The sequence below is a fragment of the Ranitomeya imitator genome, chromosome 5 (genome assembly GCF_032444005.1).
Source record: "Ranitomeya imitator isolate aRanImi1 chromosome 5, aRanImi1.pri, whole genome shotgun sequence".
In the NCBI taxonomy this organism is placed as follows: domain Eukaryota; kingdom Metazoa; phylum Chordata; class Amphibia; order Anura; family Dendrobatidae; genus Ranitomeya; species Ranitomeya imitator.
The window spans coordinates 161,164,827-161,190,805 of record NC_091286.1 but is presented as its reverse complement, the minus strand read 5'-3'; the positions used below and the strand labels follow the sequence as shown (position 1 = coordinate 161,190,805).

At 47.1% G+C, this 25,979-nt stretch overlaps 1 protein-coding gene across 3 annotated transcripts in view; it reads right to left on the bottom strand.

The window, feature by feature from the left end:
* Nucleotides 1–25,979, bottom strand: part of SMOC2 (SPARC related modular calcium binding 2) — a 642,212-nt gene that overhangs the window by 31,036 nt on the left and 585,197 nt on the right. The gene's annotated exons all lie outside the window — the stretch shown is intronic.

Here is a 25,979-nt window from a genome sequence, read left to right as displayed (position 1 = left end):
AGAGTATGATGCAATCATCCCTCATAAATTCTAATACAGCCCCCCTAGAATATAATACAGTCCACCTCCCCATAATATATAATGTAGCCCCCATAGAATATAATGCAGCCCCAATAGTATATAACACAGCCTCCCCCATAGAATATAATATACCCCCCATAGTATATAACACAGCCTCCTCGATAGAATAGAATATACCCCCACAATAGTATACAACACAACCACATAGTATATAACACGGCCTCCCCCATAGAATATAATATACCCCTATAGTATATAGCAAAACCCACATAGTATATAGCAAAGCCTGCATAGTATATAGCACAACCCGCATAGTATATAGCAAAGCCCGCATAGTATATAGAACAACCCGCATGGTATATAGCACAACCTGCATAGCATATAGCACAACCCGCATAGCAAATAACACAGCACACGTAGTAGTATACAGCCAGCCCACACAGTAGTATACAGCACAGCCCACGTAGCAGTATACAGCACAGCCCATGTAGTAGTATACAGCACAGCCCACACAGTAGTATATAGCACAGCCCACATAGTAGTATACAGCACAGCCCACATAGTAGTATATAGCACAGCCCACATAGTAGTAAACAGCACAGCCCACACAGTAGTATACAGCACAGCCCATGTAGCAGTATACAGCACGGCCCACGTAGTAGTATATATACAGCCCACATAGTACACAGCACAGCCAACACAGTAGTATATAGCACAGCCCACATAGTAGTATACAGCACAGCCCACATAGTAGTATATAGCACTGCCCACATAGTAGTATATAGCACAGCCCACATAGTAGTATATAGCACAGCCCACACAGTAGTATACAGCACAGCCCACATAGTAGTATACAGCACAGTCCACAAAGTAGCATAGAGCACAGCCCACATAGTAATATACAGCACAGCCCGCATCTCTCCTCCCCCCGAGAATGGCCCCACAGTCCAGTATAAAAAAAACACTCTCGTCACCTCTCCTTGTGCCCATGTTGCTCCCTGCTCCTGTCTTGGCAGCTGCCACTGCACTGCCTGGAACACAGTGAGTGTGCACGCACCCGCAGTGTCAGAGGCAGAGTGGGGAATGATGGGAGAGGGAGCGACAGCAGACGCTCTCTCCTCCATCATTGCATTCAACTATACCGGCGTCTATGACGCCAGTATAGTTGAATGCGGCGGCGCTGGTGGGGTGGGGGTGAGTCGGTGTGCAGCGGCCCACTACTGGCACCGGCCCTACTGGCATTTGCCAGAACTGCCTGATGGCTAGTCCGGCCCTGGAGGTGTCCAGGAGACCTCTGGTTGTCATGCCCTCCCATCGGTGACCCACGATCACGTGACGGGGTAACCAATGGTCGGATTCCCGGTGTGATTGCCGGAAGTGCATGTTAAATGCCACTGTCAGCATTTGACAGCGGTGTTTAACAAGTTAATTTCCATGGGTGGATTGCGATTCAACCCACAACTGTTCCAGGCACATGTCAGCTGACATGTGTCACGAAAGATGTGGGCTCACACCCAGAGCCCACATCAAAGGAAGGTGTCCTACATTGGTGTACTATTATGCCCGATGTTGGAAAGGGGTTAAGGTGCTCACTACTACACATATAAATTCTTTAAGGGGTCTAGTTTTCAAACTGGGGCCACTTGTGGGGGGTTTCCACTGCTTTTGCACATCAGGGGCTGGTCAAATGTGGAATAACACCCGCAGACCATTTAATCAATATCTGTGTTCCAAAACGTCACTGCTTTCTTTCTAAACCCTGCTGTGCACCCAAACAGTAGTTTTTCCCCACATATGGGGACCTGCTTATTCAGGTGAAATTGCACAACACATTTTGGGGTCCATTTTCTTCTGTAATCCTTGTGAAAATAAAAAAATGGTGGCTAAAAGAACATTTTTGTGGGAAAAATGTGATTTTTTTGCTATAAACTTCTGTGAAGCAACTGGGGGATCAAGGAGCTCACCACACAGCTAGATAAGTTCTCTGATTGGTCAAATTTCCAAAATAGTTTCACTTGTGAGGGGTTTCCACTATTTAGGCACATCAGGGGCTCTCGAAACGTGAAGTGAATCTGATAATACCACAATAGCTGCAGCTTTGGAATCTCTTGCCCCTCTCACACATACCAAAGCTCGCAAAATCAACAGACAACCCTGGCACACCAGCATGACAAAAGAACTGAGGCGAGCTTCCAGAGCTGCTGAGCGCAGATGGAAAAGATCCCACTCCATCGAGCACTTCATCGCATTCAAACAGTCCCTCACTGCTTTCAAAACCATGCTCGCCACAGCAAAACAAACCTACTTCTCATCTCTCATATCCTCCCTGTCTCACAACCCCAAACAGTTATTCAACACCTTCAACTCTCTCCTCCGTCCCCCAGCACCTCCTCCCTCCCCACTCATCTCAGCTGAAGACTTCGCCTCATTTTTCAAGCAGAAAATTGAGAACATCAGAGACAATTTTAGTAAACAACCCCCAGAACCCTTCCTCCCAACTACCCAGCCCTCCACCTCCAAAACCAACTTCTCCACCATTACAGAAGATGGACTCTCCACTCTACTCTCAAGATCGCATCTCACCACCTGTGCACTTGACCCACTCCCATCCCACTTCATCCCAAACCTCACCACAGTCTTCATCCCAACCCTAACCCATCTCTTTAACCTATCACTAACAACTGGCATTTTCCCCTCAAGCTTTAAACATGCCACAATCACACCTATCCTCAAAAAGCCCTCTCTTGACCCATCCTCTGTATCTAGCTATCGCCCTATATCACTTCTCCCCTTTGCCTCAAAACTACTGGAACAACATGTCCATATTGAACTGTCCTCCCATCTATCTTCCTGCTCCTTCTTCGACCGCTTTCAATCAGGCTTCCGGTCACACCACTCCACTGAAACTGCCCTAACTAAGGTCACCAATGACCTATTAACCGCCAAGAGCAAGCGACACTACTCTGTCCTCCTCCTCCTGGACCTGTCCTCTGCCTTTGACACAGTGGACCATTCCCTGCTGCTGCAGACCCTCTCATCCCTTGGCATCACAGAATTGGCCCTATCCTGGATCTCATCATACCTAACTGACCGTACATTCAGCGTCTCCCACTCACACACCACCTCCTCACCTCGCCCCCTATCTGTCGGAGTCCCGCAAGGTTCAGTTCTAGGACCCCTGCTCTTCTCCATCTACACCTTTGGCCTGGGACAGCTCATAGAATCTCACGGCTTTCAGTATCATCTCTATGCTGACGACACACAGATCTACATCTCTGGACCAGATATCACCTCCCTACTAACCAGAATCCCTCAATGTCTGTCTGCTATTTCATCCTTCTTCTCCACTAGATTTCTAAAACTTAACATGGACAAAACAGAATTCATCATCTTTCCCCCATCTCACGCGATCTCCCCAACGAACCTATCCATTACAGTAAACGGCTGCCCACTCTCCCCAGTCCCACAAGCCCGCTGTCTTGGGGTAATCCTTGACACTGATCTCTCCTTTAAACCACATATCCAAACCCTTTCCACTTCCTGCCGCCTCCAACTCAAAAATATTTCACGGATCCGCACATTCCTAAACCAAGAATCTGCAAAAACCCTAGTCCATGCCCTCATCATCTCCCGCCTTGACTACTGTAACCTCCTGCTCTGTGGCCTCCCCTCTAACACTCTTGCACCCCTCCAATCTATTCTAAACTCTGCTGCCCGACTAATCCACCTGTCCCCCCGCTATTCCCCGGCCTCTCCCCTCTGTCAATCCCTGCACTGGCTCCCCATCACCCAGAGACTCCAGTACAAAAGCCTAACCATGACATATAAAGCCATCCACAACCTGTCTCCTCCATACATCTGTGACCTCGTCTCCCGGTACTTTCCTGCACGCAACCTCCGATCCTCACAAGATCTCCTTCTCTACTCCCCTATTATCTCCTCTTCCCACAATCGCATACAAGATTTCTCTCGTGCATCCCCCCTACTCTGGAATGCTCTACCACAACATATCAGACTCTCGCCTACCATCGAAACCTTCAAAAAGAACCTGAAGACCCACCTCTTCCGACAAGCCTACAACCTGCAGTAACCACCGATTGACCAAACCGCTGCACGGCCAGCTCTACCCTCACCTACTGTATCCTCACCCATCCCTTGTAGATTGTGAGCCCTCGCGGGCAGGGTCCTCTCTCCTCCTGTACCAGTTGTGACTTGTATTTTTCAAGATTATTGTACTTGTTTTATTATGTATACCCCTCCTCACATGTAAAGCGCCATGGAATAAATGGCGCTATAATAATAAATAATAATAATAATAATAATAATTATTCCAGGAAATTTTGCATTGAACATATTGGGTATTGCCATACTCTGGAGAAATTGCACAACAAATTTTATGGTGAAATTCCTACAGTTACCCCTTATGAAAACGCAAAATGTGAGGCTAAAAAACATTTGTTTGGAAAAATTTGATTAGCCCAGCTGGGAACGCAGCCTCAGTGTCCTGCGCTAATACCTAATAGGAATATACTCAGCCTCGGACACGCCCTGCTTCTTTCTGGCAGCCTTCCTTCCTAAGAATCAGCGCTTGAAAGACCTTCAGCGACGTCGCGGCTTGTGATTGGTCGCGTGAGCGGTCACATGGGCGGTCGCGCGACCAATCACAAGCCGCGACGTCATCTAAGGTCCTTCACGCGCTGATTCTAAGGAAGGCTGCCGGTTAGTACCAGGGCGCGTCAGAGGGTGAGTATAGCAATATTTTTTATTTTAATTCTTTACTAGCTGAAGAGCCCGGCGTTGCCTGGGCATAGTAAATATCTGTGGTTAGTTATAGCACCTCACTTCTCTTATTTTCCCATCACGCCTCTCATTTTCCCAATCACATCTTTCATTTTCCCCCTCACATCTCTCATTTTCTCCCTCACATCTCTCATTTTCTCCCTCACTCCTCTCATTCCCCCCTAACACTTGTCATTTCAACCTCACATCTGTCATTTTCTGATCACTCCATTATTTTTCCTCACTCCTCTCATTTTCCACTCACACCTTTTCATTTTCACCTCACACCTCTCATTTTCACCTCATCACCTCAGTATATACATGTTTGTCATCTCCCTTATATATAGTATACATCTGTATGTCATCTCCTGTATATAGTATATACCTGTATGTCATCTCCCCTGTATATATTATATACCTGCTGTGTGTCATCTCCCCTATATATAGTATATACCTGAATGTCATCTCCTTCTATATATAGTATATACCTGTATGTCATCGCCTCCTGTATATAGTATATACCTGTGTGTCATCTCCCCTGTATATAGTATATATCTGTGTGTCATCTCCTCCTGTATATAGTATATACCTGCATGTCATCTTCTATATATAGCATATACCTGAATGTCATCTCCTTCCTAAGAATCAGCGCTTGAAAGACCTTCGGTGACGTCGCGGCTTGTGATTGGTCGCGTGAGCGGTCACATGGGCGGTCGCGCGACCAATCACAAGCCGCGACGTCATCTAAGGTCCTTCACGCGCTGATTCTAAGGAAGGCTGCCGGTTAGTACCAGGGCGCGTCAGAGGGTGAGTATAGCAATATTTTTTATTTTAATTCTTTACTAGCTGAAGAGCCCGGCGTTGCCTGGGCATAGTAAATATCTGTGGTTAGTTATAGCACCTCACTTCTCTTATTTTCCCATCACGCCTCTCATTTTCCCAATCACATCTTTCATTTTCCCCCTCACATCTCTCATTTTCTCCCTCACATCTCTCATTTTCTCCCTCACTCCTCTCATTCCCCCCTAACACTTGTCATTTCAACCTCACATCTGTCATTTTCTGATCACTCCATTATTTTTCCTCACTCCTCTCATTTTGCACTCACACCTTTTCATTTTCACCTCACACCTCTCATTTTCACCTCATCACCTCAGTATATACATGTTTGTCATCTCCCTTATATATAGTATACATCTGTATGTCATCTCCTGTATATAGTATATACCTGTATGTCATCTCCCCTGTATATATTATATACCTGCTGTGTGTCATCTCCCCTATATATAGTATATACCTGAATGTCATCTCCTTCTATATATAGTATATACCTGTATGTCATCGCCTCCTGTATATAGTATATACCTGTGTGTCATCTCCCCTGTATATAGTATATATCTGTGTGTCATCTCCTCCTGTATATAGTATATACCTGCATGTCATCTTCTATATATAGCATATACCTGAATGTCATCTCCTCCTGTATATAGTATATACCTGTAGGTCATCTGCTCCTGTATATAGTATATACCTGTGTGTCATCTCCTCCTGTATATAGAATATACCTGTATGTCATCTCTCCTGTATATAGTATGTATCTGTGTGTCATCTCCCCTGTATATAGTATAAACCTGTGTGTCATCTCCTCCTGTATTAGACCTCGTTCACACGTTATTTGCTCAGTATTTTTACCTCAGTATTTGTAAGCTAAATTGGCAGCCTGATAAATCCCCAGCCAACAGGAAGCCCTCCCCCTGGCAGTATATATTAGCTCACACATACACATAATAGACAGGTCATGTGACTGACAGCTGCCGTATTTCCTATATGGTACATTTGTTGTAGTTTGTCTGCTTATTAATCAGATTTTTATTTTTGAAGGATAAGACCAGACTTGTGTGTGTTTTAGGGCGAGTTTCGTTTGTCAAGTTGTGTGTGTTGAGTTGCGTGTGGCGACATGCATGTAGCGACTTTTGTGAGATGAGTTTTGTGTGGCAACATGCGTGTAGCAACTTTTTGTGTGTCGAGTTGCATGTGACAGGCTAGTGTAGCAACTTGTGTGCAACAAGTTTTGCGCATGGCGAGTTTTGCGTGTGGCGAGTTTTCCATGAGGTGAGTTTTGCACTTGTGGTGAGTTTTGCAAGAGCCTAGTTTTTGCATGTGGCGAGTTCTGCGCGTGGCGAGTTTTGAGCGGCGACTTTTGTGTTTCGATTTTTATGTGGCGAGGTTGGTGTATGTGTGGTGAAATGTGTGCTGAGGGTGGTATATGTGTTCAAGCACGTGGTAGCACTGCAGCACTGCAGCACTGCAGCACTGAAACCTGCAGTTCAAGCACTGCATTGGGTTTTGTGTGTGTGTTCATATTCCCATGTGTGGTGAGTATCTCATGTCGGGGCCCCACCTTAGCAACTGATCGGTATATACTCTTTTGCGCCATCGCTCTCATTCTTTAAGTCCCCCTTGTTCACATCTGGCAGCTGTCAATTTGCCTCCAACACTTTTCCTTTCACTTTTCCCCATTATGTTGATAGGGGAAAATTAGTTTGGTGAATTGGAAAGCGCGGAGTTAAAATTTCACCTCACAACATAGCCTATGACGCTCTCAGGGTCCAGACGTGTGACTATGCAAAATTTTGTGGCTGTAGCTGCGACGCCTCCAACACTTTTCATTTAACTTTTTACCCATTATGTAGATAGGGGCAAAATTGTTTGGTGAATTGGAAAGCGCGGGGTTAAAATTTCACCTCACAACGTAGCCTATGACGCTCTCAGGGTCCAGACGTGTGACTGTGCAAAATTTTGTTTCTGTAGCTGCGACGCCTCCAACACTTTTCCTTTCACTTTTTTCCCCATTATGTAGATAGGGGCAAAATTGTTTGGTGAATTGGAAAGCGCGGGGTTAAAATTTCACCTCACAACGTAGCCTATGACGCTCTCAGGGTCCAGACGTGTGACTGTGCAAAATTTTGTTGCTGTAGCTGCGACGCTTCCAACACTTTTCCTTTCACTTTTTTCCCCATTATGTAGATAGGGGCAAAATTGTTTGGTGAATTGGAACGCGCGGGGTTAAATTTCGCCTCACAACATAGCCTATGACGCTCTCGGGGTCCAGACGTGTGACTGTGCAAAATTTTGTGGCTGTAGCTGCGACGGTGCAGATGCCAATCCCTGACATACACACACATACACACACACACACATACACGCATTCAGCTTTATATAGTAGATTTTACACTTAAATATGGATCCCAGGGCCTGAAGGAGAGTTTCCTCTCCTTCAGACCCTGGGAACCATAGTATCCTATTGCACTGCATTGGGTTTCGTGTATCGGCCGACCCCGACCCCGACTTTTCTATAGGATCGGCCGATTTCACTCGACCCGACTATTGACAAAGTCGGGTTTCGTGAAACCCGACCCGATCCTATAAAAGTAAAAGTCGCTCAACCCTAGTCATCATCAGTGCTGCTCGTTTCAGGGATGGTGCTGTACCAGCTTTCTGCCAAGTGTGCTGTCTCCTATGTGCGATGTGTTTTTCAGATGGAACCTGAAAACCCACCTCTTCAGGAAAGCCTACAGCCTGCACTGACCCCGCTGCCTCCTCACCACTACTGAAGCTACCGCCTCACCAACACCGGAGCTCCTGCAACCCTCAACCTACTGTCTCCTTCCCCACCATCCTGTAAAATGTAAGCCCACAAGGGCAGGGTCCTCTCCCCTCTGTATCAGTCTGTCATTGTTAGTTTCTTTACTGTAAGTGATATCTGTAATTTGTATGTAACCCCTTCTCATGTACAGCATCATGGAATCAATGGTGCTATATAAATAAATAAATAATAATAATGTGCCTAGTTTGCTCTCTCCTCTGTGTGATGTGTGTAGTGTGCTGTCTCCTCTGTGTGATGTGCCTAGTCTGCTGTCTCCTCTGTGTGATGTGTGTAGTGTGCTATCTTCCATGTGTGATGTGCATAGTCTGCTGTCTCCTCTGTGTGATGTGTATAGTGTGCTGTCTCCTCTGTGTGATGTGTGTAGTGTGCTGTCTCCTCTGTGTGATGTGTGTAGTGTGCTGTCTCCTGTATGATGTGCCTAGTCTGCTGTCTCCTCTGTGTGATGTGCATAGTGTGCTGTATTCCCTGTGTGATGTGCGTAGTGTGCTGTCTCCTCTGTATTATGTGGGTAGTGTGCTGTCTGGTGTGTGATGTGCCTAGTCTGCTGTCTCCTCTGTGTGATCTGCGTAGTGAGCTGTATTCCCTGTGTGATGTGCGTAGTGTGCTGACTCCTCTGTGTGATTTGGGTAGTATGCTGTCTCATGTGTAATGTGCCTAGTCTGCGGTCTCCTCTGTGTGATGTGCGTAGTGTGCTGTCTCCTCTGTGTGATGTGCGTAGTGTGCTATCTCCTCTGTGTGATACAACCCCTTTGTATACCAGTCCAATGCTCAAACCCCATAACCTCCCTATCCAACATCACTGAAGGGGGGCTTAATTGTCTCCTCTCCAAATCGCACCTCACCACCTGTGTGCTCGACCCCATCCCACCTCCTCCCCAACCTCACCACCACTCTTATTCCATCCCTAACCCACCTCTTCAACCTATCACTAACTTACTAACTTCTGGCACCTTCCCTTCTGCTTTCAAACATGCCACAATCACGCCTATCCTTAAAAAGCCAACCCTCAATCCAACAGCTATGTTCAGCTATTGCCCAATATCGCTACTCCCATTTGCTTCCAAACTCCTGGAGCAGCACGTCCACACAGAACTTTCCTCCCTCCTCTTATCTAACTTGCTCTTTGACAATCTACAATCTGGTTTCCACCCCCATCACTCAACTGAGACAGCCCTGACCAAAATCACTAATGACCTACTTACAGCCAAAGCTAATGGACAATACTCTGTATTCCTCCTTCTAAACCTGTCCTCTGCTTTCGACACAGTTGACCACTGCCTCCTACTACAGATCCTCTCCTTCTTTGGCATCAAAGCCCTTGCCATATCCTGGATCTACTCATACCTTTCCAACCACACATTCAGCGTCTCCCACTCCCAAACTACCTCCCATCCTCTCTCTGTTGGAGTCCCCCAAGACTCTGTTCTAGGACCCCTACTCTTCTCAATCTATACACTTGCCCTGGAATAACTCAGAGTCTCATGGATTCCAGTACCACCTTTATGCTGATGACACTCAGATCTACCTTTCTGGCCCAGACGTCACCTCTCTGCTGTCCAGAATCCTGTAGTGTCTATCAGCTATATCCTCCTCCTTCTCCTCTCGCTTCCTCAAATTCAATGTGGACAAATCTGAACTCACCATCTTTCCTCCATCTCATAGATCTTCCTTACCTGACCTATCTATCGCAATTAATGACATCATATCCCCCATACCGGAAGTCTGCTGCCTCGGAGTAACCCTTGACTCTGCCCTGTCCTTCAAACCGCAAAACCAAGCTCTTTCCACCTCCTGTCGCATCCAGCTCAAAAATATTTCCAGAATCCGTCCTTTCCTCAACCGTCAATCTACTAAAATGCTTGTGCATGCCCTCATCATCTCCTGCCTTGACTACTGCAATATCCTTTTCTGTGGCCTCCCTGCTAACACCCTTGCACCTCTCCAGTCCATCCTTAACTCTGCTGCCCGACTAATCCATCTCTCTCCTCGCTACTCCTCCGCTTCCCCCCCTCTGCAAATCTCTTCACTGGCTCCCATTCCCTCAGTGTATCCAGTTCAAATTATTAATACTAACCTACAAAGCCATCCATAACCTGTCTCCTCCATATATCGCTGAACTAATCTCCTGATATATTCCCTCACGCAATCTCCGGTCCTCCCAAGACCTCCTTCTCTCCTCTACACTTATTCGCTCCTCACCCAACCACCTCCAAGATTTCTCCCGAATATCCCTCATCCTCTGGAATTCTTTGCCCCAACACGTCCGACTATCAACCACCTTCAGTCCGAACCTGAAAACCCACCTCTTCAGGAAAGCCTACAGCCGGCACTGACCCCGCTACCTCCTCACCACTACTGAAAATACCGCCTCACCAACACCGGAGCTCCTGCAACCCTCAAGCTATTGTTTCCTTCCCCACCATCCGGTAGAATGTAAGCCCGCAAGGGCAGGGTCCTCGCCACTCTGTATCAGTGTGTCATTGTTAGTTTGCTTACTGTAAATGATATCTGTAATTTGTATGTAACCTCTTCTCATGTACAGCACCATGGAATCAATGGTGCTATATAAATAATAATAATTATAATAATAATAATAATAATAATAATAATAATAATAATGTGCCTAGTCTGCTGTCTCCTCTGTGTGATGTGCCTAGTGTGTTGTCTTCCCTGAGTGATGTGCGTAATACGCTGTCTCCTCTGTGTGATGTGCATACTGTGTTGTCTTCCCTGTGTGATGTGCATAGTGTGCTGTCTCCTCTGTGTGATGTGCGTAGTGTGCTGTCTCCTGTGTGATGTGCCTAGTCTGCTGTCTTCTCTGTGTGATGTGCATAGTGTGCTGTCTCCTCTGTGTGATGTGTGTAGCATGCTGTCACCTTTGTGCGATATGTGTTTTGTGGTGTCTCCTCTGTGTGATGTGTGTAGTGTGCTATCTTCTCTGTGTAATGTGAGTGGTGAGCTATCTTCTCTGTGTGATGTGAGTGGTGAGCTGTCTTCTCTGTGTGATGTGCGTAATGTGCTGTCTCCTCTGTGTGATGTGCATAGTGTGCTGTCTCCTCTGTGTGATGTGTGTAGTGTGCTGTCACCTTTGTGTGATATACGTAGTGTGCTGTCTCCTCTGTGTGATGTGCATAGTGTGTTGTCTTCCCTGTGTGATGTTCGTAGTGTGCTGTCTCCTCTGTATGATGTGTGTAGCGTGCTGTCACCTTTGTGCGATATGTGTATTGTGGTGTCTCCTCTGTGTGATGTGTGTAGTGTGCTGTCTCCTCTGTGTGATGTGTGTAGCATGCTGTCACCTTTGTGCGATATGTGTTTTGTGGTGTCTCCTCTGTGTGATGTGTGTAGTGTGCTATCTTCTCTGTGTAATGTGAGTGGTGAGCTATCTTCTCTGTGTAATGTGAGTGGTGAGCTGTCTTCTCTGTGTAATGTGCGTAATGTGCTGTCACCTCTGTGTGATGTATGTAGTGTGCTTTCTCCTCTGTGTGATGTGTGTAGTGTGCTGTCACCTTTGTGTGATATACGTAGTGTGCTGTCTCCTCTGTGTGATGTGCATAGTGTGTTGTCTTCCCTGTGTGATGTTCGTAGTGTGCTGTCTCCTCTGTATGATGTGTGTAGCGTGCTGTCACCTTTGTGCGATATGTGTATTGTGGTGTCTCCTCTGTGTGATGTGTGTAGTGTGCTGTCTCCTCTGTGTGATATGTGTAGTGTGCTATCTTCTCTGTGTGATGTGAGTGGTGAGCTGTCTTCTCTGTGTAATGTGCGTAATGTGCTGTCACCTCTGTGTGATGTATGTAGTGTGCTGTCTCGTCTGTGTGATGTGTGTAGTGTGCTGTCACCTTTGTGTGATATATGTAGTGTGCTGTCTCCTCTGTGTGATGTGTGTAGTGTGCTGACACCTTTGTGTGATGTATGTAGTGTGCTGTCTCCTCTGTGTGATGTGTGTAGTGTGCGGTCTCCTCTGTGTGATGTGTGTAGCATGCTGACACCTTTGTGTGATGTATGTAGTGTGCTGTCACCTCTGTGTGATGTGTGTAGTGTGCTGTCTCCTCTGTGTGATGTGTGTAGTGTGCTGTCTCCTCTGTGTGATGTGCATAGTGTGCTGTCTTCTGTGTGATGTGCCTAGATTGCTGTCTCATCTGTGTGATGTGCGTAGTGAGCTGTGTCCTCTGTGTGATGTGCGTAGAGTGCTGTCTCCTTTGTGTGATGTGTGTAGTGTGCTGTCTCCTCTGTGTGATGTGCGTAGTGTGCTGTCTCCTTTGTGTGATGTGCCTAGTCTGCTGTCTCCTCTGTGTGATGTGCGTAGCGTGCTGTCTCCTCTGTGTGATGTGTGTAGCATGCTGTCTCCTCTGTGTGATGTGTGCAGCGTGCTGTCACCTGTGTGCAATGTGTGTAGTTTGCTGTCTCCTCTGTGTGATGTATGCAGTGTGCTGTCTCCTCTGTGTGATGTGCATAGTGTGCTGTCTCCTCTGTGTGATGTGCGTAGTGTGCTGTCTCCTCTGTGTGATGTGTGTAGCGTGCTGTCTCCTCTGTGTGATGTGTGCAGCGTGCTGTCACCTTTGTGCAATGTGTGTAGTTTGCTGTCTCCTCTGTGTGATGTGCGTGGCGTGCTGTCTCCTCTGTGTGATGTGCGTGGCGTGCTGTCTCCTCTGTGTGATGTGCGTGGCATGCTGTCTCCTCTGTGTGATGTGTGCAACCTGCCGTCACCTTTGTGCAATGTGTATAGTTTGCTGTTTCCTCTGTGTGATGTGTGTCGTGTGCTGTCACTTTTGTGTGATGTGCATAGTCTGCTGTCTCCTCTGTGTGATGTGCATGGCGTGCTGTCTCCTCTGTGTGATGTGTGCAGCGTGCCGTCACCTTTGTGCAATGTGTGTAGTTTGCTGTTTCCTCTGTGTGATGTGTGTCGTGTGCTGTCACTTTTGTGTGATGTGTGTAGTGTGCTGTCTGCTCTGTGTGATGTGCGTAGTGTGCTGTCACCTGTGTGTGATTTGTGTAGCATGCTGGCTCACCTTTGTGTGTTGAGCATAGCGTGCTGTCTCCTCTGTGTGATGTGCGTAGTGTGATGTCACCTGTGTGTGATTTGTGTAGCATGCTGGCTCACCTTTGTGTGTTGTGCGTAGCGTGCTGTCTCCTCTGTGTGATGTGTGTAGCCCACTGTCAACTTTGTGTGATGTGCGCAGCGTGCTGTCTCTTCTGTGTGATATGCATAGCATACTGTCTCGTTTGTGTGATGTGTGTGTAGCTTACTGTCACCTCTGTGTGATGTGTGTAGTGTGCTGTCCCCTTTGCGTGATGGGTGTAGCCCGCTGGCTTACCTTTGTGTGATGTGTGTAGCGTGCTGTCACCTTTGTGTGATGTACGCAGAGTGCTGTCAACTTTGTGTGATGTGAGTGCAGCGCCCCAGAGATCTGGTCGTTGCAATAACATCGCTCTGCCACTAAGGGGAGTGATGGTACGTCTGATGGCACTTAAGGGAGTTCTTCTGACCAGGTATCACCAGCACACATTACGCTTCACACTCCGGCCACTAGGGGGAGAAAAAGGCTTTATTGATTGGGCCACTCCTCACACTGGTAAAACTAGGGTTTGGATAGGAAGTTAGATTAGAAGCTGACTGGGTAGGATTCAGGCAACATCCCGTGGCAGGGGGTGTTGCAGGGAGAAGATTCAGGGGGGTCCCTGCCAGGCGTGGGAACCTGGCAGGTACCTAGCGACAAGAACAGAACATTACGGAACCGCGCCTGCACTACCCGCGGCGGTATCCTAAGAAAGAGACACAAAACGAAGGATATTGTGGACAGTGAGAAACGAGATCAAGCACAAAGGAGAGCCAGTAGGAGTCGTGCCCGGAGAACGGCAACATCCTACTGAGGCGCGTAGCCGGTGGCCGGAACACCGAGGAAGTAACTGACTCTATGCCTTACTTCAAACTCCGCAGGACAGTTAATTATAGTTGGCTGTCTACCTTACATCACCTAAGCAGACATAAGGGGCAACGCGTGGAGAGGGGCGTCTCTAGGGTCCCGGAAGAACTCCGAGCCTACCCGTCAAACGGGTACGTCCTAGCCATAACATACCTGGGGGACGGAAAACTAGAAAGAACTGGAACGAATTAGAACGAACGAGAATAGAAGTTGTGAGGACTATCCCGAATGCTCAGCAGGGAAGCACTACAACACACAGGCGCTAGTGGTAGGCAACGATTTCCACCTGCAAAGGGAACTCTCGATGTGCTTTCGGACCGGCCGGTCTCAGACAGCCCTGTTAACTGTGCTCTGGATTGAGGATCCTGAAGTCTTCAGTAAAGAGGTAAAGAGACTGCAACCTTGTGTCCTCGTTATTGTCTGCACCCCACACCATCACCAACCATCATACTGGGAAGCCCTGGGGACATACTTCACCTGTGGGAAGGTATACCATCTAGCTGCCATCACATCACCCCAGTGGACCCCAAGCAGCGTCAGTCACCCTGACCGAATACCACAGGTGGTGGCACTAAACCTTGACAGACTTGTATCACCTTTCATTGGATGCCCCTTAGCAGGGTCACGAACCGGGTCCAGCCACCGTGGCATCCCCAGAACTGAGCCATCAGAGGACCGGTACCGAGTAACCTGAGGCCCTGCGTCTGGGGGCGCTCCGACTTGGTGTCACGAACAGGATCGTACTTAAGCCTGAAGAATCAGGTCATGTGTGCCTTGGAACTGTGATTGAAACGTGTTTGAACTGTGATTTATTGCAAGGACTGTGTATTGCTATTTGCCACAAGATTCCTGCCAAAACTGCCGCCATTGCAGCGCCACGAGGAGCGCAGGAGGAGAAGGGCGTGGGAGTGGGCGTGGACAAGCTGAAGAGCGTGAACGACAATGGCCGCCCAGTCTCAATATTTCTGCACCTTGAGGACGTTTCCGTCAGCAGCCGAGATCCGCCTCCTGATCCTCAGTGGAGGGCAGAGACAAAGGAAGCGAAACCACCCACGAAGGAGAGAGCGGAAAAAGGACAAGGAGGGAGAAGACGTGATCCACGTGGGAGACGCCATGGCCAGCCGCCCGAGATAGGAGCGTGGGGTCGGAGCCGAGGACTCCCCCAGCTTCCCAGAGAGATACCGCGGCCAGGCGTCACCTGTTGGCCCTGACTTCCTGCAGGCCGGAGTGGACGAGCTCAGCGATCAACTCCGGCGGACGCAGCTGAGCACTGAGGCCGGGTGGAAGGAGATCGTCACCGGGGGCCTCACCAGACATCTGTCGGCAGCCTCTTCTGGTCCGGAGCAAGAAAGAAGTTCCAGTGCTCCGAAGCCAGAAAGCAAGGCCCTGCCAGAAAGCGAGATACTGCATCAGAGATGACAACGCCACAGCGCAAGGCCCCGCAGTCAGCATTCCAGATCCCAGCGGAGACGGAGCAGGCCGGCACCGGAGGGACCGCATCTGAAGCAGGTATGAAGATCGACCCTGCCCCAGTGACAGAAGACCTAATGGTAGGCCCCGTAGCAGCGCCACCTGCTGCCATGACTAAGACTAACTCTGAACTGACAAATCCTAATACTACTACCACAGTGGGCATTATTGCCGCTACTGAACCTACTACCAAAATTGACATTCGAACCCAGATTATACCTGAAAAAACGATTAGTGACATTGATACCGCATCTGATGAGAAGTCGAACAGAGATTTTTCCAGCCCAGGAAGTGTTTGCTACCAACTGATGCCTTGCAACATACCATCGCAGAAATAAACCTCGAAACCCCGAAGATGTAAATAGTTAACTGTTTGTTTCTTGCTCTTTTGCCTAAACCCGTAGGGATTAGAGAGAGAGTCCTCCTGAGAACCGTAGAATGATAGCTGGTTGAGACAATGACAGAAGGCCCAGCCAAGGAGCTAGGCGGTCCTGCATTGGTGAAGTTAGAAAGAAAAGAAAAAGTTGAGTTTGTCTTATAGTACTGTATAGTAAGCCTTTAGTGGGTTCAGCCCATACGCCCTTAAAGGAAAAGTTAAATTATTGTTCAGAATTTGCACTTAGTAGAATACCCGGCAGGGTACCAGAAGTTATTTATAGTCAGAATGTTATTTAAAATATTTAACCTTGTTCTTGTTTGTAATGTTCAAGTGTCCTCACCTCCCATAAAGGGAAGCATTGTTAAATTTACTTGCTTCAAGCATTTCAAAATTTTGTATGTCTTTTGCTAACATGTATTGTTGTTCTTCTTCCCAGTCCAGGAGTACTGGATTTAGCCGGGGGGGATTGCAGCGCCCCAGAGATCTGGTCGTTGCAGTAACATCGCTCTGCCACTAAGGGGAGTGATGGTACGTCTGATGGCACTAAAGGAGTTCTTCTGACCAGGTATCACCAGCACACATTACACTTCATACTCCGGCCACAAGGGGGAGAAAAAGGCTTTATTTATTGGGCCACTCCTCACACTGGTAAAACTAGGGTTTGGATAGGAAGTTAGATCAGAAGCTGACTGGGTTGGCTTCAGGCAACATCCCGTGGCAGGGGGTGTTGCAGGGAGAAGATTCAGGGGGTCCCTGCCAGGCGTGGGAACCTGGCAGGTAGCTAACGACAAGAACAGAACGTTACGGAACCGCGCCTGCACTACCCGCGGCGGTATCCTAAGAAAGAGACACAAAGCGAAGGATATTGTGGACAGTGAGAAACGAGATCAAGCACAAAGGAGAGCCAGTAGGAGTCGTGCCCGGAGAATGGCAACATCCTACGTAGCCGGTGGCCAGAACACCGAGGAAGTAACTGACTCTATGCCTTACTTCAAACTCCGCAGGACAGTTAATTATAGGTTGGCTGTCTACCTTACATCACCTAAGCAGACATAGGGGGCAACGCGTGGAGAGGGGCGTCTCTAGGGTCCCGGAAGAACTCCGAGCCTACCCGTCAAACGGGTGCGTCCTAGTCATAACATACCTGGGGGACAGAGAACTAGAAAGAACTGGAACGAATTAGAATGAACGAGAATAGAAGTTGTGAGGACTATCCCGAATGCTCAGCAGGGAAGCAATACAACACACAGGCGCTAGTGGTAGGCAACGATTACCGCCTGCAAAGGGAACTCTCGATGTGCATTCGGATGGCCGGTCTCAGACAGCCCTGTTAACTGTGCTCTGGATTGAGGATCCTGAAGTCTTCAGTAAAGAGGTAAAGAGACTGCAACCTTGTGTCCTCGTTATTGTCTGCACCCCACACCATCACCATCCATCATACTGGGAAGCCCTGGGGACATACTTCACCTGTGGGAAGGTATACCATCTAGCTGCCATCAAATCACCCCAGTGGACCCCAAGCAGCGTCAGTCACCCTGACCGAATACCACAGGTGGCGTCACTAAACCTTGACAGACTTGTATCACCTTTCACTGGACGCCCCTTAGCAGGGTCACGGACCGGGTCCAGCCACCGTGACATCCCCAGAACTGAGCCAGCAGAGGACCGGTACCGAGTAACCCGCGCCCCTGCATCTGGGGGCGCTTCAACTGTTGTGTGCGGTCACCTTTACGTGATGTGTGTAGAATGCTATCAGCTTTGTGTGATGTGTGAAGACACAAGAGAGCACAGTGAGGTAAAAAATACTCTGTTGTAAAAAAATCGCAGTAATAAGCAAGTGCTAGTCAAAAGATGGAAAAAAAAACAGGGTACTTAGTTGATACTTTTTTTGCAAAACAATGTATACTAAGCTGCTCCACCAATCGTCAAGGTATACCCATATAGAGCAGTCCTAACTAATGTATATAATCCCTATCTGATGTATTTAAAAACCTTATTTATCTGTATAGTACCTGTATAAGCAGGGTTCAGAGAGGGAATATCCATGTGGACATGCTGGATGGAACAGCTTAAAGGGAACCTGTCACCCCGTTTTTTCAGTACGAGATAAAAATACTGTTAAATAGGGCCTGAGCTGTGCGTTACTATAGTGTATTTTGACACTATAGTAACGCACAGCTCAGGCCCTATTTAACAGTATTATTATCTCGTACTGAAAAAACGGGGTGAGAGGTTCATTTTAAGTGCAAATGACCCACAAAGGAGTGGTGGACTCCCCAGTCTTGTAGAAACAAGAGAACAATCATAGAACCAGAAACACATGGGCTATTTGCACATTGAACAAGTCTCTAGGAACATGTTCACACACACCACCAAGAAACTTGAAGACACAAAAGAGCACAGTGAGGTCAAAAATACTCTGTTGTAAAAAAAATCACAGTAATAAGCAATTGCTAGTCAAAAGATGGAAAAAAAACCCTGCTTATACAAGTACTATACAGATGATCATGTTTTTAAATACATCAGATAGGGATTATATACATTAGTTAAGACTGCTCTATATGGGTATATCTTGATGATTTGTGGAGCAGCTTAGTAAACATTATTTTGCAAAAAAAGGTATTAACTAAATACCCTGTTTTTTTCCATCTTTTGACTAGCACTTGCTTATTACTGTGATTTTTTTTACAACAGAGTATTTTTGACCTCACTGTGCTCTTTTGTGTCTTCAAGTTTCTTGGTGGTGTATGTGAACATGTTCCTACAGACTTGTTCAATATGCAAATAGCCCATGTGTTTCTGGTTCTATATTTGTGTGATGTGTGTAGCGTGCTGTTACTTTTGTGTGATGTGTGTAGCGCGCTGTCACCTTTCTGTGATGTATGTAGCGTGACGTTACCTTTGTGTGACGTGTGTAAGCATGCTGTCTCCTCTGTGTGATGTGCGTAGTGTGCGGTCACCTTTGTGAGATGTGCATAGCATGCTGGCTCACCTCTGTGTGATGTGCGTAGTGTTCTGCCACCTTTGTGTGATGTGTATAGCACGCTGGCTAAGCTTTTTGTGATGTGTGTAGCTTGCTGTCACCTTTGTGTGATGTGTGTAGCGTGATGTCACCTTTGTGCGATGTTTTTAGCATGCCATCTCCTTTGTGTGATTTGCGTAGCGTGCTGTTATCTTTGTGTGATCTGTGTAGTGTGCTGTCATCTTTGTGTGACGTGCTGTCTCCTCTGTGTGATGTGCGTAGTGTGTTGTCACCTTTGAGTGATGTTTGTAGCGTGCTGTCACCTTTGGGGGATGTGTGTAGCGTGCTGTCACCATAGTGAGATGTATGTGGCGTGCTGTCTCCTCTGTGTGATGTGTGTCATGTGCTGTCAATTTTGTGTGATGTGTGTCGCATGCTGTCTCCTCTGTGTGATGTGTGTAGCGTGCTGTTTCCTCTGTATGATGTGTGACGTGTGCTGTCACCTATGTGTGATGTGTGTAGCGTTCTGATGACAGAAAAACGACTGGCACATCCAAACTAGTGTGAATAGGTGCATACCAGGAGCAACTACCTCCATATACAATATACAAAAAAAGGTTGCACTCGTCGTTTTTTTGTCATTTCTATGTTAGCTTACTGACTAAGCACTCCTCCCTTCACCATGTGGTTTTTAATTACATCTAATCACACATTCACACATTCACCCAAGCATACAGACATTAGCCTTCGGTAAGTGTTCACATTTGTACAGGGAGGTCAGGGACCCATCAGACTAATGAGACCACCTTGACGATGGCTGATGGGCTCACACTATTTGGCCAAATTTTGTGCAAAGCGTCTCTCAAATATTTTTCCTAATGTTCAAAAGCCATTTTGCTATTCATATTTCATGTATTTCATATTAGACAATGCTTTGGCACGATAGAGTGCAACCTTTTTTTGTATAGTGTGTAGCGTGCTGTCACCTTTGTGTGATGTGTGTAGCGTGCTGTCACCTTTGTGTGATGTGTGTAGCGTGCTGTCACCTTTGTGCGATGTGTGTAGCGTGCTGTGTTATGAAAGGCAATTCAGTACTACAATGGACATAGCGGTCAGAGCACATACAGTGATCTGACAATAACCCAAAATCATAGAACGAGCTCTGAGACGTGGGAACTCTGCAGACCGCAATCCCTAATCCTCTCCAAACAACACTAGAGGCAGCCGTGGATTGCGCCTAACTCTGCCTATGCAACTCGGCACAGCCTGAGAAGCTAACTAGCCTGAAGATTGAAAATAAGCCTACCTTGCCTCAGAGAAATACCCCAAAGGAAAAGGCAGCCCCCACATATAATGACTGTGAGTTAAGATGAAAAGACAAACGTAGAGATGAAATAGATTCAGCAAAGTGAGGACCGACTTTCTTAACAGATCGAGGATAGAAAAGGTAACTTTGCGGTCTACACAAAACCCTAAAGAAAACCACGCAAAGGGGGCAAAAAGACCCTCCGTACCGAACTAATGGCACGGAGGTACACCCTTTGCGTCCCAGAGCTTCCAGCAACAAATTAGACAAGCTGGACAGAAAAAATAGCAAACAAATAGTAAAGAAGAACTTAGCTATGCAGAGCAGCAGGCCACAGGAATGATCCAGGGAAAAGCTAGTCCAACACTGGAACATTGACAGGAAGCCAGGATCAAAGCATTAGGTGGAGTTAAGTAGAGAAGCACCTAACGACCTTACCAGATCACCTGAGGGAGGAAACTCAGAAGCCGCAGTACCACTTCCCTCCACCAACAGAAGCTCACAGAGAGAATCAGTCGAAGTACCACTTGTGACCACAGGAGGGAGCTCTGCCACAGAATTCACAACAGTACCCCCCCCTTGAGGAGGGGTCACCGAACCCTCACCAGAGCCCCCAGGCCGACCAGGATGAGCCACATGAAAGGCACGAACAAGATCGGGAGCATGGACATCAGAGGCAAAAACCCAGGAATTATCTTCCTGAGCATAACCCTTCCATTTAACCAGATACTGGAGTTTCCGTCTAGAAACACGAGAATCCAAAATCTTCTCCACAATATACTCCAATTCCCCCTCCACCAAAACCGGGGCAGGAGGATCAACAGATGGAACCATAGGTGCCACGTATCTCCGCAACAATGACCTATGGAATACGTTATGTATGGAAAAAGAATCTGGAAGGGTCAGACGAAAAGACACAGGATTAAGAACCTCAGAAATCCTATACGGACCAATGAAACGAGGTTTAAACTTAGGAGAGGAAACCTTCATAGGAATATGACGAGAAGATAACCAAACCAGATCCCCAACACGAAGTCGGGGACCCACACGGCGTCTGCGATTAGCGAAACGTTGAGCCTTCTCCTGGGACAAGGTCAAATTGTCCACTACATGAGACCAAATCTGCTGCAACCTGTCCACCACAGTATCCACACCAGGACAGTCCGAAGACTCAACCTGTCCTGAAGAGAAACGAGGATGGATCCCAGAATTGCAGAAAAATGGCGAAACCAAGGTAGCCGAGCTGGCCCGATTATTAAGGGCGAACTCAGCCAAAGGCAAAAAGGACACCCAGTCATCCTGATCAGCAGAAACAAAGCACCTCAGATATGTTTCCAAGGTCTGATTGGTTCGCTCGGTCTGGCCATTAGTCTGAGGATGGAAAGCCGAGGAAAAAGACAAGTCAATGCCCATCCTACCACAAAAGGCTCGCCAAAACCTTGAAACAAACTGGGAACCTCTGTCAGAAACGATATTCTCTGGAATGCCATGTAAGCGAACCACATACTGGAAGAACAATGGCATCAAATCAGAGGAGGAAGGGAATTTAGACAAGGGTACCAAATGGACCATCTTAGAAAAGCGATCACAGACCACCCAAATGACTGAAATCTTTTGAGAAACGGGAAGATCAGAAATAAAATCCATAGAGATATGTGTCCAAGGCCTCTTCGGGACCGGCAAGGGCAAAAGCAACCCACTGGCACGAGAACAGCAGGGCTTAGCCCGAGCACAAATCCCACAGGACTGCACAAAAACACGCACATCCCGCGACAGAGACGGCCACCAAAAGGATCTAGCCACCAACTCTCTGGTACCAAAGATTCCAGGATGACCAGCCAACACCGAACAATGAACCTCAGAGATAACTTTATTGGTCCACCTATCAGGGACAAACAGTCTCTCCGCTGGACAACGATCAGGTTTATTAGCCTGAAATTTTTGCAGCACCCGCCGCAAATCAGGGGAGATGGCAGACACAATTACTCCTTCCTTGAGGATACCCGCCGGCTCAGACAAACCCGGAGAGTCGGGCACAAAACTCCTAGACAGAGCATCCGCCTTCACATTCTTAGAGCCCGGAAGGTACGAAATCACAAAGTCAAAACGGGCAAAAAACAGCGACCAACGAGCCTGTCTAGGATTCAACCGCTTAGCAGACTCAAGATAAGTCAAGTTCTTATGATCAGTCAATACCACCACGCGATGCTTAGCTCCTTCAAGCCAATGACGCCACTCCTCGAATGCCCACTTCATGGCCAGCAACTCTCGGTTGCCCACATCATAATTTCGCTCAGCAGGCGAAAACTTCCTGGAAAAAAAAGCGCATGGTTTCATCACTGAGCAATCAGAACCTCTCTGCGACAAAACAGCCCCTGCTCCAATCTCAGAAGCATCAACCTTGACCTGGAACGGAAGAGAAACATCTGGTTGACACAACACAGGGGCAGAAGAAAAACGACGCTTCAAGTCTTGAAAAGCTTCCACAGCAGCAGAAGACCAATTAACCAAATCAGCACCCTTCTTGGTCAAATCGGTCAATGGTTTGGCAATACTAGAAAAATTGCAGATGAAGCGACGATGAAAATTAGCAAAGCCCAGGAACTTTTGCAGACTTTTCAGAGATGTCGGCTGAGTCCAATCATGGATGGCTTGGACCTTAACAGGATCCATCTCGATAGTAGAAGGGGAAAAGATGAACCCCAAAAATGAAACCTTCTGCACACCAAAGAGACACTTTGATCCCTTCACAAACAAAGAATTAGCACGCAGGACCTGAAAAACTGTTCTGACCTGCTTCACATGAGACTCCCAATCATCCGAGAAGATCAAAATGTCATCCAAGTACACAATCAGGAATTTATCCAGGTACTCTCGGAAGATGTCATGCATAAAGGACTGAAACACTGATGGAGCATTGGCAAGTCCGAATGGCATCACTAGATACTCAAAATGACCCTCGGGCGTATTAAATGCAGTTTTCCATTCATCTCCTCGCCTGATTCGCACCAGATTATACGCACCACGAAGATCTATCTTGGTGAACCAACTAGCCCCCTTAATCCGAGCAAACAAATCAGATAACAATGGCAAGGGGTACTGAAATTTAACCGTGATCTTATTTAGAAGGCGGTAATCTATACAAGGTCTCAGCGAACCATCCTTCTTGGCTACAAAAAAGAACCCTGCTCCTAATGGTGACGATGACGGGCGAATATGCCCCTTCTCCAGGGATTCCTTCACATAACTGCGCATAGCGGCGTGCTCAGGCACGGATAAATTAAACAGTCGACCTTTTGGGAATTTACTACCAGGAATCAAATTGATAGCACAATCACAATCCCTATGCGGAGGTAGGGCATCGGACTTGGGCTCATCAAATACATCCCGGTAATCAGACAAGAACTCTGGAACCTCAGAAGGGGTGGATGACGAAATTGACAGAAATGGAACATCACCATGTACCCCCTGACAACCCCAGCTGGACACCGACATGGATTTCCAATCTAATACTGGATTATGGGCTTGTAGCCATGGCAACCCCAAAACGACCACATCATGCAGATTATGCAACACCAGAAAGCGAATAACCTCCTGATGTGCAGGAGCCATGCACATGGTCAGCTGGGTCCAGTATTGAGGCTTTTTCTTGGCCAAAGGCGTAGCATCAATTCCTCTCAATGGAATAGGACACTGCAAGGGCTCTAAGAGAAACCCACAACGCTTAGCATACTCCAAGTCCATCAAATTCAGGGCAGCGCCTGAATCCACAAATGCCATGACAGAATACGATGACAAAGAGCAAATCAAGGTAAAGGACAGAAGAAATTTTGACTGTACCGTACCAATGGTGGCAGACCTAGCGAACCGCTTAGTGCGCTTAGGACAATCAGAGATAGCATGAGTGGAATCACCACAGTAGAAACACAGCCCATTCAGACGTCTGTGTTCTTGCCGTTTAACTCTGGTCAAAGTCCTATCGCACTACATAGGCTCAGGTTTAAGCTCAGGTAATACCGCCAAATGGTGCACAGATTTACGCTCACGCAAGCGTCGACCGATCTGAATGGCCAAAGACATAGACTCATTCAAACCAGCAGGCATAGGAAATCCCACCATGACATCCTTAAGTGCTTCAGAGAGACCCTTTCTGAACATAGCTGCCAGCGCAGATTCATTCCATTGAGTGAGCACGGACCACTTTCTAAATTTCTGACAATATACCTCTATCTCATCCTGACCCTGACAAAGAGCCAGCAAATTTTTCTCCGCTTGATCCACTGAATTAGGTTCATCGTACAGCAATCCGAGCGCCAGGAAAAACGCATCGATATTACTCAATGCAGGATCTCCTGGCGCAAGAGAAAATGCCCAGTCCTGAGGGTCGCCGCGCAAAAAAGAAATAACAATCAAAACCTGTTGAACTGGATCACCAGAGGAGCGAGGTTTCAAGGCCAGAAATAATGTACAATTATTTTTGAAACTCAGAAACTTAGTTCTATCTCCAAAAAACAAATCAGGAATAGGAATTCTTGGTTCCAACATAGCTTTCTGATCAATAGTGTCTTGAATCTTTTGTACTCTTGCCGAGAGCTGATCCACAAATGAAGACAGACTTCTAATGTCCATCGCTACACCTGTGTACTGAACCACCCAAATGTCTAGGGGAAAAAAAAGGCAAAACACAGTGCAAAGAAAAAAAAATGGTCTCAGAACTTCTTTTTTCCCTCTATTGAGAATCATTAGTACTTTTGGCTTCCTGTACTGTTATGAAAGGCAATTCAGTACTACAATGGACATAGCGGTCAGAGCACATACAGTGATCTGACAATAACCCAAAATCATAGAACGAGCTCTGAGACGTGGGAACTCTGCAGACCGCAATCCCTAATCCTCTCCAAACAACACCAGAGGCAGCCGTGGATTGCGCCTAACTCTGCCTATGCAACTCGGCACAGCCTGAGAAACTAACTAGCCTGAAGATTGAAAATAAGCCTACCTTGCCTCAGAGAAATACCCCAAAGGAAAAGGCAGCCCCCACATATAATGACTGTGAGTTAAGATGAAAAGACAAACGTAGAGATGAAATAGATTCAGCAAAGTGAGGCCCGACTTTCTTAACAGATCGAGGATAGAAAAGGTAACTTTGCGGTCTACACAAAACCCTAAAGAAAACCACGCAAAGGGGGCAAAAAGACCCTCCGTACCGAACTAACGGCACGGAGGTACACCCTTTGCGTCCCAGAGCTTCCAGCAACAAATTAGACAAGCTGGACAGAAAAAATAGCAAACAAATAGTTAAGAAGAACTTAGCTATGCAGAGCAGCAGGCCACAGGAATGATCCAGGGAAAAGCTAGTCCAACACTGGAACATTGACAGGAAGCCAGGATCAAAGCATTAGGTGGAGTTAAGTAGAGAAGCACCTAACGACCTTACCAGATCACCTGAGGGAGGAAACTCAGAAGCCGCAGTA